This window comes from Tenrec ecaudatus, chromosome 14, assembly GCF_050624435.1.
Source record: "Tenrec ecaudatus isolate mTenEca1 chromosome 14, mTenEca1.hap1, whole genome shotgun sequence".
NCBI classification, from domain to species: domain Eukaryota; kingdom Metazoa; phylum Chordata; class Mammalia; order Afrosoricida; family Tenrecidae; genus Tenrec; species Tenrec ecaudatus.
In genome coordinates, this window is record NC_134543.1 from 116,644,784 (window position 1) to 116,660,244 (window position 15,461).

The 15,461-nt window shown below is 46.8% G+C and overlaps 1 protein-coding gene across 1 annotated transcript in view; it reads right to left on the reverse strand.

The window, feature by feature from the left end:
- The window catches only part of RAB27A (RAB27A, member RAS oncogene family), a 73,177-nt gene extending 61,663 nt beyond the window's left edge, over positions 1–11,514 (reverse strand). Inside the window, exon 1 of the mRNA XM_075531522.1 lies at positions 11,413–11,514. The gene's annotated coding sequence lies outside the window, so the exon portion shown is untranslated. The remainder of the gene's footprint in view (positions 1–11,412) is intronic.
- Between the last annotated feature and the right edge of the window lie 3,947 nt (positions 11,515–15,461).

Here is a 15,461-nt window from a genome sequence, read left to right on the forward strand (position 1 = left end):
AAGTACCTTCTCCTCAAAGGAGGTTTAAAGCAGGCAGCAAACACACTAGCCCTGGCATAATCAAGTAGGCTTCATTTCTCACATGTCAATAAACTGGCATTCTGGCTTGAGTTTTAAAAAATAAAGTAAAATTCAGTGAGTAGGGAAAAATATGAATTACATGGATGAAAACAGAAAAATATTTTTTGCTCATTTGTCCATTCATTATTAATTTAGTGCCTACCATGCACCAGACATTATTCTAGGTACTAAAGATATGCTGATAAATAAAACCAAGTCTCTGCTCTCATAGAAAGGACATTTTCCATCTTGTGTGATGATGAAGTGTCGACAGGATCGGGTATCGGGCTTTAGAAGATCCAAACCAAAACAATCAACGCAATGTGAACGAGGAGGGGAGCGAGGTGGACACCCAAAGTCCATCTGTAGACAACTGGCATCCCCTCACAGAAGGGTCACAAGGAAGGGACAAGGCAGCCAGGGTGCAGTGTAACACTGAGGAAATACGCAACACTCATCTAGTTCTTTAATGCTTCCCACACACACCCTATCATAACTCTAGTTCTACCTTACAAAACCAGATAGACCCAAGCATGTACATTGGTACAGATAAGAGCTCTCAACATGCAGAATCCAGGACAGGTGAACCCCTCAAGTCCAATAATGAGAGTAGCGATACCATAAGGGTAAGGAGAAGGTGGGGGGGAGATAGGGGGAACCAATTGCAATGATCAAAGTAAAACACCTCCACACACACCCAGGGTGACGAACAACAGAAACATGGGTGAAGGGAGACAGCAGACGGTGTAAGATATGAACATAACAATAATTTATAATTTATCAAGGGTTCATGAGGGTGAGAGAGGGAGGGGAAAATAAGGAACTGATACCAAGGACTCGAGGAGAAAAAAATGTTTTGAAAAAGATGATGGCGATGTCTGTACAAATGTGCTTGACACAATGGATTGTTCTAAGAGCTGTTAAGAACCCCCAATAAATGATTTTTAAAACGACATTTTAGCAATCAGAAAATAAGCCAGTGAACATAATATTAAATCATTTCATATTGTTATGAAGACAATAACACAAATAATAGGCAGGTGAGGGTCTGGAGAAAAAGCTCTTGAGGAAAAGTGGAGGGCATGTGTAAAGGTCCCAACATGGGAATGAGTTCTCCAAGGAACTAAAAGGAAGTAGGTGAGGCCACAAGCTGGAGGCACAGGGACAAGCGGAGGCCAGGAGGGCTGAGATCCTTCAAGACCATGGCTACAGGCATTAGAATTTCAGACGTACTGCAATGAGGAGGCACGAAGAGTTTTAAGCAGAAGATAGATGTGATCTGATTTGGATTTTTAAAAGATAATTTGTTGTTGTTATTTATTTTGTTGGGGTTCTCTGGGGTGTCCCCCCCCCCCCCGCCGCCCCACCAAAAGAATGGGCTATAGTAGGAGCTGATGCAAGACTGAGACCAGAAAAACATCAGCCCCGAGGAGAATGAGGTAGCTTTTAGCACTAAGGTCTTCCTGGACTGCTATAATACAGGCCTAAGTAAAAATCCTACCATGCTTGTTTCTTTCCCTGTGACATGTCACAGGGGTTCAAGGAGAAAGGTACTGGTTGTTGGTACAAAGCCATCTGAAAGTCACTTCCTCTAATCAACGAAACAAGACTTGGGGCTGCCAGGTGATGGTTGGTTGTAATCAAGGAATTTTAGCCTACGAATACGGAAAGAACAGCAGGCTTGTCTTCTAGAACACTCTGCCACCAATAAGCCACACGGCAACACGAGGAGGGGCTCTGAAACGATGAGGGGAAGGGACTGGCCATCATAGAAATTATGTCCGTCCCTAAGGTCTCTTCCAGCTCTGACATTTTAAGGGGATTTAAATGTAACAAATGAGGTTTCCTTATCCGGTTGGCAAAATGGGCTGGTGACTCACAGTGAGGGATATTTTTAATTGTTGCCTTTGAAATTTTCTGAGTCTCCGGTTAAACAGGAAGCAGGGCGTTAATGAAGAAATCGCTGTCTTAAAATCTCCTTGGGTAACGCTGATGTCTAAAGTACCTTTGGCACAAGAACCAGCAGGGAATTTGGGGGATAGAAGCTCTTGGCCATCTGAGAGCCCTTTATGCAGAGGCACTGCAAGCCAGGTCCCTGGAGAACTTAAGAACCAACCCTTCGGCTCCAACCTGCTAGTGGTCTCTCTGGTAGGCCTCTGCCACATGAAACCCCTCAGCAGGCAGGCACCCCAGAGAAGGACCTCATTTCCTACTGGCAGGTTGTCCCACAGGATCCACAGCTCTTATATGGATGACCTGTCCTCCCCACAAGGACCTCATTCCTACATGATCCCTGAGGCAGTGGTTCTCAGTCCTGTCTGCCAAAATCACTTGGGAAATTTAAAAAAGGGAGAGCCATATGCATTGCACAACTCAGAGTATAGTCAGTGGCACCCAATTAAACGTATAGGACACACTGAATTGGTGAATGTTTTGATGTGTATACATACAACAACAACAAAATAAATAAATAATTTTAAATATTAAGAAGATTTTTTTTAATCTCAGTGGTTAGAAAGGAGACAGCTTTAAAGGGCAAGTCCAATGTAATAAGACTTCAAAAAAAAGTCTGTGGGGAAACAAATGAAAAGGAACGGGATTTTTCCATGAACTATTGGAAGTCCCCTAGGACACCTATCTACCTATTCTGATGATTGGCATATGTCCCCTATATTCATCCTACCAAGATAGAAAGCTCAGAGTGGTAGATTTAGGCGTGGCTGACCGTCCATGTGATGGAGCAGGCTCAGATCAGAGAAGTCCAACACAGGATTGGTCGCTCGCTGAGTTCCTCATCAATGGCGCTGCTGACACTATGGGCTGGATCATTCTTTGTTGGGGGAGGATTCTGTGTATTGTAGGATGTGTAGCAGCACCCTGGGAAGGCTAGTATTAACGCCCAAGGGGGGGGGGTGAGCTAACACAAATGTCCCCTGGGGGCACCGGGGCAAAATCTGAGAACCACAAGTGTAACATCACCTAGTTAACTATCAGTAATACTGAGACTAAAGCCCAGCCTTCTGCAGGAGGCTCCATCAGCTCCTCCACATTCGACTCGGTGCTCTGGTACACAGGGGTGGCTGCTCCTAGTAGAAATACCCCATCTGCTCCCTGGCCTCCTGTGCTTAGATCAGAAAGCGGTGGTGATGGAGAGCTGGTCTTGTCCTTTTGAGAGAAGCCAAGCCAGGAACAGCCAGAGCGTGGCCGCATTCGGTCTCCAGCATCTGACTGGAAGGAGAACACTTTGTCTCTCCACAGTCTCCCAGACCTCCTCACTCATTCCTGCCGTGTCTCTTTTGCCATGGCGACATGCATGACAATATGCATGATGTCATCACACTGAACAAGAAATCAAGGCCATGCCTATGAATTGCTTTGATCATTTCCCAGATATTTTTATACCTTGTTCCAATGAATATTGAAGATCTACTTTGGTCTGTCTCATCCGCCTACATGTTAGGACAAATGCAGCAAAAATACAAACAGCCTACCATCACGTTCTCCTAGCTGGTTGAGATAGGGTCTTCATTTTAAACAATAAAGCAGGCAAGAGGTAAGGGCAGCCACCCTCAGCGAGGGTCTGACCAGCCTCCCTGCAGTGGGATCAGTGCTCGGAGGGCAGGACAGCGGGACTGCAGCAAATTAGATGGAACCGATTCTGCGGTCTCTTGGCAACAAATTTCATTATTATGCTTTGACCTGACAGCTGGCAGGGCTTTATATGAATTAACCAACGAAGCTGTGAAAAAAACAAGATCAGTGGGTGTGACATTTTGTATTCTGATGGGTAGGGAGAAACATGTTCGGTTGCGAGGCTGCCTTCTCACATAGGTACAAATAACTTTTTTAAACACCAGAAAGTTATACTGAAAGTACTGCACTGAGTAAAACCTTCCGACTTTATACCAAAAATCTCCCCCGAAGTCAAAACCAAACAACAGTTCCGTAACTATTTTTGAATGTCTACCTTGTAAAAGGGCCCTATGGGATAGAACTGAAAACCCGAAAGGTGAGACAGGAGCCTTAGGGAGCAGTGAGTTTGTGTGAATGAAGGAGAAACAACTCAGAAATGGAGGGTAATGATCGTGGTACAACCCACAGACTGCAATCAATGTCAGTGATGGACACACAGACACCATTGAATTGGTGTGTGGTTGGATGTGCATGTTTACAGCAATAACAACAAAATAATAAAACATTTAAATAGTCATTTTTAGAACGTAGTCTTTAAAAAGGATGTGTCTCTAAAGGGCAACCCACAAACAAGGGGGCTTTCAATGGTTAGTGAAAAAAAAAAATGGAATGATTCCATGAACATTTTGAAGTCCCCTGATATACCTTCATGGCATAGTGGTTACACACTGGGCTGCCTAACCGCAAAGTCAGCAGTTTGAAACCACCAGCCGCTCCTCAGGAGAAAGACGAGGTTTTCTACCCCCATAAAGAGTTACAGTCTTGGTAGCACACAGGGCCAGTCGTACCCTATTCTATGGGCTCGCTACAAGTACGCATTAACTCAATGGCCGCACGTCTGTTTTTTGGAGTATACCAATCTACCTATTTTGGTGCTTGTTCTGTATGCCGCATATTTATCTTGCTATGCGACAAATGAATTCTGGAGGGTGGGCTACATAAAGCCAGTGGGCTTTTAATGGGGCAGTACTTGCTTATTGTGGGATGACTTTCACAAAAGCCCACTTAAAGAAGCGCAGGTGGCGCAGTGGTTAAGGTCTCTGCCGCTCACTGAAAGTCGGAGGTTCAAAAACCCCGCTGCTCTGGAAGAAACGACGGCAATCCACTTCCATACATTTTTACAGCCTTGCAGACCCTACAGGGAGTGTTACTCTGCCCTATGCGGCTGCTGAGTCAGAACTGACTTGACGGCAATAGGTTAGAAGTCCGCTTAAAAGCCAGAGACATAATAGGAAGTGAAAAGGCACCAAAATATTAGCAAGACTTTAAAAGGCATAAAAACACTTGGAACACTAAGCTTCTGGCAACCTCAGAGGGAATAACGACCTGACGGCTGCTTTCTTTCTTTCTTTTTAAAATCATTTTATTGGGCTCTTACAGCTCCTATAACAACCCATACATCCATTGTGTCAAGCTCATTTGTACATAGGATGCTGCCATCATCCTTTTCAAAACATTTTCTTTCTACTGGAGCCCTTGGTATCAGCTTTTTTCCTCCCTCCCCCATGATGGCATCTTTCAGAAAGTCGAGTGTGTCTCATGAGAATGGCTCTGCCCTATGGACGCTGGAAGGACATCTAATAATGGAGTGACCATGGTGGGTGACAACAGAAGTGACTAAGGGACAACACTAAAACATAAGCAACTTGCTGCCGACCGACAACTGGACCTGGAGCTCTAGTCCTAGCTCTGTCACGAACTGTGTGACTTTGATGAAATGACTTAACCTCTCTGGACGTGAATTTCTATGAGTCGCTGAAACTAAACGGTGTCTAGCTTCCCTGTGGTTGTAGCACTTCTTGATTGGACAAGTCCTTTCCTTCTGTAAGCTGGACACACATATGCTCAGTCACCAAAATGAACTTCGTCGCTCACTGGGCATAATCACAACTAATGCATTTTCTGTGCAAAATTATGACCTCCAACTGGGTTGCCAGATAAAATGCAAAATACTTAGTTACAGAAGGAGTGCAGGTAAATGACATATCTCCACCAAATACAATTAGGCCTCAAATACTACAGACTCTGTCAACATAAGCGTGCCCCTAGTATCGCATGGATCCTACCAATAGCTTTTTTAAATGCAATTTATCTGAAATTCAAATTGAACCATTTGAAAACAAAGAACTTGTGGCAGCCCTATGTCTTACCTCACATCAAAAGTTCCATTTGAATAGTCAAAAGTCTGATTCCACACACACACACTGGTCGTTTGAGACGCCAGAGAACACCCCAAGCATCACACAGAGAAGAAACAAGGAAAAAAAAAAAAAACACAGAAAAAGAGGAATAAAGCACTCAGCATTCTGCTCGAGTAAGCCCGTCGCCTATCGACAGTAAACGAGATGTGAGTGTGACCAGGCCTGTCACCCGGGAAAGAGAACGTGGCGTGCCCGTGTGAGAACTGCACGGCCAGGCAGGGAAACTAAAACCAGCGGGGGGGCAGTCACTGTTCCACACACCTCGTCCTTGGAGTGTAAAATGAATTAAAATCTGTTATCTCTGCCTTCAACTCGGTGCTCATGTCTGCTTCCAAAATAATCAGCTTAGGAGAAAGCAGATCGTAAACTCACACTCGCTGACCAAGAGAGGGAGAGGAGTAGACATGGCCCAGCAGAACCAGCGCCGGCATAATGCAGCCAGGACTGTGGAAGGGAGAAACCTCTCTTCAGAAGCGAATCTGGGTTTAACAATGGCAAGGTGATTTTGTTTCTTAAGTGTCTGGGCTTCCAACCTGATGATACGGCTTCATTTTCCAGAAAGCATTAGGCTTTTTTAGGGCGAGGAGAGATTGCATACTTGAGGAGGACTTCAAAAAGTTTGTGGGAAATTCCGTATCTTTCAATTCTAGGTTTTGCAAACTTGTTGAAGCCCCTTCATGCATGTGTACGTCCATGTGTATGTGTGCTATACATACATAAAGAATTCTTTGTTCATATTTTGCAGTGGAGATAAGGCATATTCCAAGATAAGCTTAAATAGACATGGCTTCCGTTTTTAAAATGACATAGAAAGTTAATGGCCACATCCGCTGGGCCGGTGACTGTAAGCCTCACTTAGAAAGTGCTGCAGGAAACCATACTCCGCTGCAGCCAATCTGTTCTACAATCACCAGCAGGATGACTGGACAAGACCCTTGCAGCCATTGGCCAAGAGAAACTAAATATAGGGTCTCGGAGTTTCCAGCGATGAAAATACATCCAGATTGACCCATCAGCTTGCTGATACATTCTGTAAGAGTTTGTTGTTTACTTATTTTGTCTAAGATTTCCTGCAAGGTAAGATTCAAAAATAAGCTGAAGTCATGTTACAATCTAATCATGGGAATAAGGCAATCAATCTCACTGCCATTGAGTTAATTCAGATTCATAGCAGCCCTATAAAACAGAGTTTAACTGTCCAGTGGGTCTCCATGGCTGTAATTCTTTATGGGATTAGAAAGCCTCATCTTTCTCCCAAGAAGTGGCTGGTGGATTTGAACTGCTGACCTTGCAGTTAGCAGGCCAATATATAATCCACTACACTACTAGGGCTCCTTGGGGATAAGGCAAACATCCACATCTCAATGGCAATGAGTTGGGTTGCCGGTCCAAAATAGTATGTAGTCAAATGCAAAAATGAGGCTCAAAATTGGCGATTTGTGTTAGAAAAAAGAAAACGATTAATTCACTCTTGTACAAAATATTCAGCAAGAAACAAATTTCCACTTCCCTTCATTTCAAAGAACGTCGCTCTGCCTGATCAGTACAAGAAGCCAAAGCCTGGGAAACTGGCACCGTATGACGCTGCCCAGTCAGCACAGAGAAGAAAGCAGAGGGTTCTCCTGGACCTATTGAAAGACCAAAAGCCTTCTTCTGCCTACTGATTTCACCTGTCCTTCCCTTTACGAGGAGGGGAGATTGGAGGCTACATGAGGACAGGTTTCAGACATTGCAGTATCGGAGGCCATTTCTCTGTATAGTTAAGAAATAGTATGGTGATCCTCATTTCTCACTTTTCCATTCCTTTCCGTTCATTTAACATATATTTACTGGCATCAAGCATAGTCATTGTGCTTACTATATTTAGAAAACACTCTTTAAGTGCGAGGTGCCGCACACTACAGGGATAACCTGCTGGCACTCATAGGAGTTTATGATTATACGTTCTAGTAGTAACATGCACTCTCTATCTATCTGTATCTCATGACCAAACCAAAACAAAACTCATTGCTGTCAAGATAATGCCTGATCCTACAGAACAGGGTAGAACAACCCCCTGTGAGTTTCTGAGACTGTAACTCTTTACAGGAATGGAAAGCCTTTGCTCCCATGGAGCGGCTGTTGGTTTCAAATGGCTGACCTTGGGTGCTCTGGTGGTGTAGCGGTTACCTGTTGGGCTGCTAACCTCAGAGTCAGGAGTTCGAAACAACCAGCTGCTCCTTCGAAGAAAAATGAGGCTTTCTGCACCCACCAAATTGTTGATCTTGCAGATCGCAACCCAATGCATAACCACTATGCCACCGGGTCTCCTTACCTCATGACAGTTCCTGATTGCTATAAGCTGAAGAAAAATAGGCAAGGCAAAAGTAATGAGAGAAGTATGGGTTGTTACTTAGCTGGAGTGGCCAAGCAAGGTCTCATCAATGAAATTAGTTTTGACCTTAATGAAATGAATGAAAAAGCCAGGCATTTGAAGAAAAAGTATTCCAGGCAGAGGGAGCAACAAGTACAAAATCCTGAGGTGAATGCACATGCAAGGAAGCCAGTGTGAACGGAGCAGAGTAAGGAAGAGGAAGAGTGAGAGAAGGTTAAAGCGGAGGAAGTCACCCACCATGGAACGGTGTAGGCCATGGTGTGGACTTCGCTCTTTCTTTGACAAGAGGCTGTTGAGCAGTTCTGAGCAGAGAAGTGAGTGACATGAGTGAGTTCAATTGTTAAACGCTCACTCTGGGCACAGTGTGGCACACAAACGGGAAAGTGGCAAGAGAGGAGTCAAGGAGGCCATTGAGGAAGCTTTCTCAATTATCAAGCAAACAGAAATGACTTTTGTAGAAGCAAAGGGAGTGGTCAGAAATGGTTATATCATGGATTCCCTGTGTTTCCAGTGACTCCTTCAGGACCAGTGGTGAGAGTGATGATGCCTGGAGGGTGGAGTGAAGGTGGTGTATAAAGGGGGAGCCGACTACAGGAATCTACATATAGCCTCCTCCCTAGGGGATGGACAGCAGAGAAGAGGGCGAGGGGAGACGTCAAACAGTGAAACATATGACAAAATAATTTATGAATTATGAAGGGTTCATGGGGGAGGGGGAAGGGAGAGGGAGGGGGAAAATGAGCAGCTGATATTAGAGGCTCAAGTAGAAGGCAAATGTTTTGAGAATGATGATGGCAACAAATGTACATATGTGCTTGACACAATGGATGGATGTATGGATTGTGATAAGAATTGCAGGAGTCCCCCAATAAAATGGTTAAAAGAAAAAAGAAATGGTTATATCCTAGATACATTCTCAAGGCACAATCAATAGGATTTGCTGAGTAGAGTCAAATTAGTCACTTCCTAAAATAGATAATCTGAAGGTAAACGCAGTTGGGGGACATTAAGAGTCAAGTTCCTAAACAATCAGTGCAATGTACCAGTGAACGGATCATGTCAACACTGGTCTCCATGATCCTGAGACCAGAAGCACTACATAGTGCCCAGCTCCCAATCACCAACAGCTTTTAAATAGATCACATTAGAAGTTCCTGAGTAAAGTGGAATAAAAAATATGAAACAAAACTCAAAATTAAAAAAAAAAACAACCTCAAAATCATTAAAAAAAAAAAAAAAAGCCCAGGTTTACTGGTCAGAGAGGCGGGGGAGAACCAGAGACCAGAGACTATGACCTCAATCACCCTTCAGGTCTGGATCTGAACACACCCATGTGATAGAATACCCACCCATTTAAGATCAAAAGGGCAGCATTTGCCCAAAGACAAAGTTCAGAGGGTTAGGAAAAAAGGAGGAACAGAAACGGGAAACACAAGGGGGAAGTAGAGAAAATAGTGGTTAAGTTGAGAAGATTGCAATGGATGAAGTGAAACAAAAGGTGTAGGAATTGTTGGTTGTAAAAGGAATGGTTTGCTCTGTAAACCTTCATCTAATTCACAATAAGAAGTCAAGGGGGAAAAAGAGAGACTGGTTCCTGGAGACAGCAACCTGCTTCAAAATGCCTACAACTGGTCTAAAGCAAAGGTAAGAGAAATTGACACACTGCTCCTAACTTCATATGGACACTTGAGAAACCTCCAAAAGCCAAGACAATCTTGGAGCGTGAGGAGAAAAAAGTTAGAAGACTCACAATCCCCAGTTTCAAAATGCTTACAAGTTCTACAAGGAAGCAAGGCAGTGTGGCACTGACAGAGGATAAACAGACAGGTCAAAGGTATAATTCTCACATTTATGGCCACATGGTTTTTGACAAGGGAATCAAGACAACTCGTGGAGAAGGGGCAGTCTTTTCAACAAGTGGATAGCCGCATGGTCCACACTAAAGCTCGACGTGGACCTCCCGTCATACCTAAGCGCGTTAACTCAAACTGGATCACAGACTGACATGGCAGAAAATAAAGATAGAAAGCCTGGGCAGTGGTTTCTAAGCTAGGACATCAAAAACACAAGCAACAAAAGGGAAAAAAATAGATCAACGAAACTTCATCGAAATGAAAAACGAAGCTACAGCCTAGATAGTTAAAAAGAAGAGAAAAAAAAGCAAAACATGACAAGGAGCTGGAAAGCCAGCACGCAGGCGACAGAAAAAGGGGAAAAAAGCGTGTCAGGTCCTCTTGGCAAGAGCCTAACAAGCTTTCTGTATCTCTCGATCTTCCGCGGGAATTCCTTCCAGATTGTGTTAAGGCAAAAATTTACAACAAATTCTTAGAAGGGCTGAAAAGAAGGAACGGGATGAAGGGAGCACCCATCAATTAAATCACCCATCATCATGTGGCTTACTCTTCCCTCGGGGGCTCGCGCACCGTGGAGCATCCACAGGCGGCGGGCGCATGCACCTGGAAGGAGCGAGAACTCCAGCAGGAGGGACCGCGCTGGCGGGCCACCCCGGCCGGCGACAGGACCCGCGCAGGAGCCTCAGAAGCCACGCGCGCCCGGCGGACCCGCGCGGGCGAAAAGGCAGTGGCGTCGAAGTCGGGGACTCGGAGCCACTTCCTTCCTTGCAGCCGCGACCCGGCTTAATCCGCGACCTGTCGGGGCGCCGGCGGCGGGGCTTCGGCGAGCGTGATCACCTCAGCCCGCCCAAGAGTGGGGACCCCGGCGCTGGCTGTCACCGGGGTGCGCTTTCTGTGGGGCCGACACGGGAAAGAACTCCAGCCAGCTGGTTTGCGCCCCCGAGTTTGACTAAGCCACAAGTTAGCCGGTGTCAAGACGTCAGAGAAGCGGAAAGGAAAGAAGGGGGGCGGCGGGGCGGGAGTGGAAAGAAGAGCGCAGCCGGGCGCCAGCAGGCCGGGGACCGTGCTCCCCGCGCCCCCCACCCCCGGCGGCGTTTCCGGCCTCCCTCCCACCGGCCCGGCCGCCCGCCGCACCCGGTCCCCGGTCCCCACGCCCCGTCGGCCCGGTCGGCCCCGCGGTTCCGGCGGGAGCGGACTCCGAGGCGACAGGCGGCGGCGGCGCGAGCCTCACCTGGCCCCGGCCGGCTCCTCCGGGCGCGCCGCGTGCGTCCCCGCCGCTGGCCGTCGGTGGGTCCCGGCGGGCGCGTTCCGTCCGGCCGCACCTCACTTCCCGTCCAGGAGCGCGGGGGGCGTGGCCTCCCTCGCCCCGCGCTTCCTGCCGGCCCCGCCCCCTCGCCCCCGCCACGCAGCACCTGCCGGCGCGCGCGCGGCCCCGCGTGGGAACCGCCCGAGGGCTCCGCCCGCCGCCACAGGCGTCCCTTTGCTCGAAGGTGCGGAGGGGTGGCCAGCCGGGGGCGGGGATCGCTTGGTGAGGAGAACGCGGGGGTGACATTTGCTACTTGCTCCAGGTGTGGTGGCCCGCAGCTCCCGGGGGTGGTGACTGACGGGCGCCGGATCTCCGCCCCCCAAAAACCTTTTTCGAACGGCGTCGCCCCCGTGCGCGCCTGGTGCCAAGCGGCTCCCCCACCCCGGGGTTCCAGAGGCCCCGGGGGTGGGCGCTCCTGTCCGGCTGTCCATCCCGCCCTCCAGCTGCGTACCGGCTCACCCGGGGCCGGGCCTCCCCGCAGCAAGAAAAGCTGCCGGGGAAACGAAAAGTCTGTCCGGAGAAAGTCAGTGACCAACGGGGTCTCTCCTCGTAAAGCGCTCAAGGTGTGTGAGCAAGAGCAATGGGCGGCCGGACCCGAGGGCTGGAGCCCCCGCGGGGGACACGAGCCATCGGCGCGCCTCTGCCGCCCCCTAGCGCCCGCCGGCGTGTGCGGCCGGCCCGGAGCGCCGTGACCTTCGGGGCCCCGGGGGCCACCACGCTGGGCTGCCAAGGGCAAGGTCAGCAGTTCGAACCCTCCGGGAGACCCTCGGCGGCGCCTCTACTCTGTCCTCTAGGGTCACTGTGTGTTTCACGCAATCACAGTGGTACACGGCCCACCGGGACCCTGGTGGCGCAATGGTTAAAGTGCTGACCGGCCAAGAGGTCAGCAGTTCCAACCCCTGAGCTGCTCCTCAGGAAGCCTATGTGGCCATCTGCTTCCATAGCGACCTCGTCTTGGGAGCCCTGTGGGCTTGTCCTGTGCCCTCTAGGCTGGATTTGGCTTGAGGGTTTACAGGGTGGCCAGACCAACTGCAGCAGTCCCCGTCCTCCTGTGCAGCCTCCGTCATGCTTCCAGTCTCCAGCTACTCCACTTTGCAGGACCGGGCAGTTAGTGTCTCATAGGTGTGTTCGGTTTACAAAATCTCACATACATGAGTCATATGCGACTACCAATATTCCAGGCAACACAGTGGTCTTGAGGTTAGAGAAAACAATTCATCTCTCCCTGGGGGAGAGAAGTCATCAGATTGTTGGTGGAGGTGACGAATGAGAAAGTAGTCCATGGTCACATCTGCAAAATCTCTTGAACTAGGAATCCAGACCCCCTATGGGGTCCAGTAACAATGTCAGGAGCGTGGGGGTAAGATTCACAATAGTAAGGTTTCTGAATGAACAACAAATTCCAAATCAAATGATTAATGAACCCAAGGGGTTTCTAAAAGCACTTGCCTGTGCAAGTAGAAAACATTTAAGAAGCCTAAATTTTGGGCGTCACTGATGTGCTATGGTGTGGAGGGCCAGTAATATAGTAGTTGCCACTGGCTGGTGTGCTATAGGAGAAAGCATTCCTCCACCACCACAGCCAAGGCAAGACTTGTTGTGAAGCGTCAACCAGGGAAACACAGAAGACGGACAGTGTTACTCTGGTCCATTCATTGTGTTCACTTGCTCAGGCATTATGTTTAGTACTAGGGGCATCGTAATGAACAAGGTAAATTGGTCCTTGCCCTGAGGGAGCTTATAGTCATACAGAAAGTTATTTTAATAAATGCATGAATAAAATAAGACACAAGACTTAAAAGTGCATTTAGACCTCATGATAATCAAAAGACAGAGCCAGCTGGAAGAGGTTCCCACTGGCCAAATCTGGGGCAATTTGAACACCAAAATGCTGATAGGACTATTTTCACTAACTAGTGAAAATTTGACTAATTAGTCACCCAGGGCTCCCTGCTCAAGTCCCACTTTGGGGATCTAATGTATCTGAAAATTGTTTATCTTTTATTTTGTTTGTAACTATAGCCAGATACAACACTGGGGGCTCTGAGCCAGGTCTTACAGCGTGTACCCTTAGGAACAGAAATGAGTAGTGATACCAGGAGGGTAGGGCAGAGGGGGGGAGGGGAGAAAGGGGGACCCAATCCCAATGATAGACACATAATCCCCCTCCTCCTCCCACCATACCTCCCTACCCCCTGCAGGAGATGAACAGAAATGTGGATGGAGGGAAACAGTAGTCGGTGTGAGATATGAAAACAATAATAATTTATAATTTATCAAAGGTTCACAAGGGGGAAGGAGCTGATACCATGGGCTCAAATAAGTGTTTAGAAAATGATAATGGCAACATGTACAAATATGCTTGATTGTTCCAGATAATTGATTCCATACAATTGTTATATGGAATGTTATGAGCCATAAGAGCCTCCAATAAAATGATTTTTTAAAATAGCAGCTTGTAATGTAACCCAAGTATCATACAGTTCAATTTTATCATTTTCAGTATATTCACAATGGGCAATCACCCTATTTAATTCCAGAATATTTTTTTCCAAGGACTCCCTCTAATGGTCAAGTCGGTATCAAATTGGCTTGGCTATGGCTCCCAGTGATTTGGCCAAACACTAGCTTATTTGCTATTCCATAATGTACTCAAATGCAATGTAATCAATCAGCTCAAACCGGCGTTCGTAGGGTGTGGTCTGTGTCAGACTAAAGGTATTTAGTAGTGTTCTCTCTACTGAGCTCTATTCTCTTCTGACTACAGATCTTGGATGTAAGCCTACACAAAGAAGTCCCTAGCCTACTCCCTGAACCATATATGGATTTTGGAGTTATCAGCACCCCCCCCCCAGTTCCATTAATTATAAATGTATGTATCACAATGAAATAAACAGCTAATTAGTCCACAGAGCTATGGATAGTTAATATACTAGCAGTCCTTGCTGGGTACAAGTCAAGGAAGCAGACAGCCGAGTCCTCTGTAGGGCAATACAGGTAGTCTGGTCACAGGCAGCAAACAGCAAGGCAGGTAACCAACAGTCAGCCAGCTGACAGGGTTCGACAGTCCCCAGCTCAAGCAATGTACACACCAGCAGTGTGGGGAAGCAGGTCTCGAAGGAACCTCAAATTATAGCGACGGTCCAGTCTGGGTGTCTCACAGGTAGTGTAGTTCACAAGTTGAGGCAGATAACTAGCTAAGGTAAGCTCATCAGAGAGCAAGAGTCGGACAGGCAAGGCTCCCTGAGCCATTTCTCTTTGCCCTTCAATTAAACTGCAACCTTATTAATCCCACATGTGTCTATTGGCCAGGTTGGCACAATAAATCTACCTGTCACATAAGTTTTGCCCTATAATCTTAGTGGTTTCTGTTTTACTAAGACACTCCATCATTACATTCCCCATTGCTGGCAGACGTGAATCTACTTTATCTCTAATACCTGGATGCTTCATATATATATATATATATATATATATATATATATATATATATATATATTATATATATATATATATAATCATGTAAAAATTTGTGATTGAATCATATTTCAGTGTATGTATATATTTTTGTGTATTTACCAACCAAAATGTCCACTCATCTGTTGAACATTCGGGCTGTTTGCACCTTTGGACTATTAGAATGCTGCAGTAAACACTCAGTCAAGTTTCCATGTAGATACACAGGTATAAGCTTACACTTCTCTCCTAGCTTAGATAGGGACTGATCCCTCAGTCTGAGTCCCAGGATGAGAACATAAAGAATCCCAATTTACTTGTAACCGAGCAGACAGGCCTGTCACATGATAGGACGCATCTGTTTGTAGGTATGTCTCAAAAAATTCACTGTTGGAAAAAAAAAAAACCCACTGCCACTGGGCCAAGTGCAACTCCTGGTGACTATAGTTTACCCCGTGTGTAGTGTAAACCTTTGTGGGAGAGAAACAGTCTCATCTTTCTCATACTAATTAAACCAA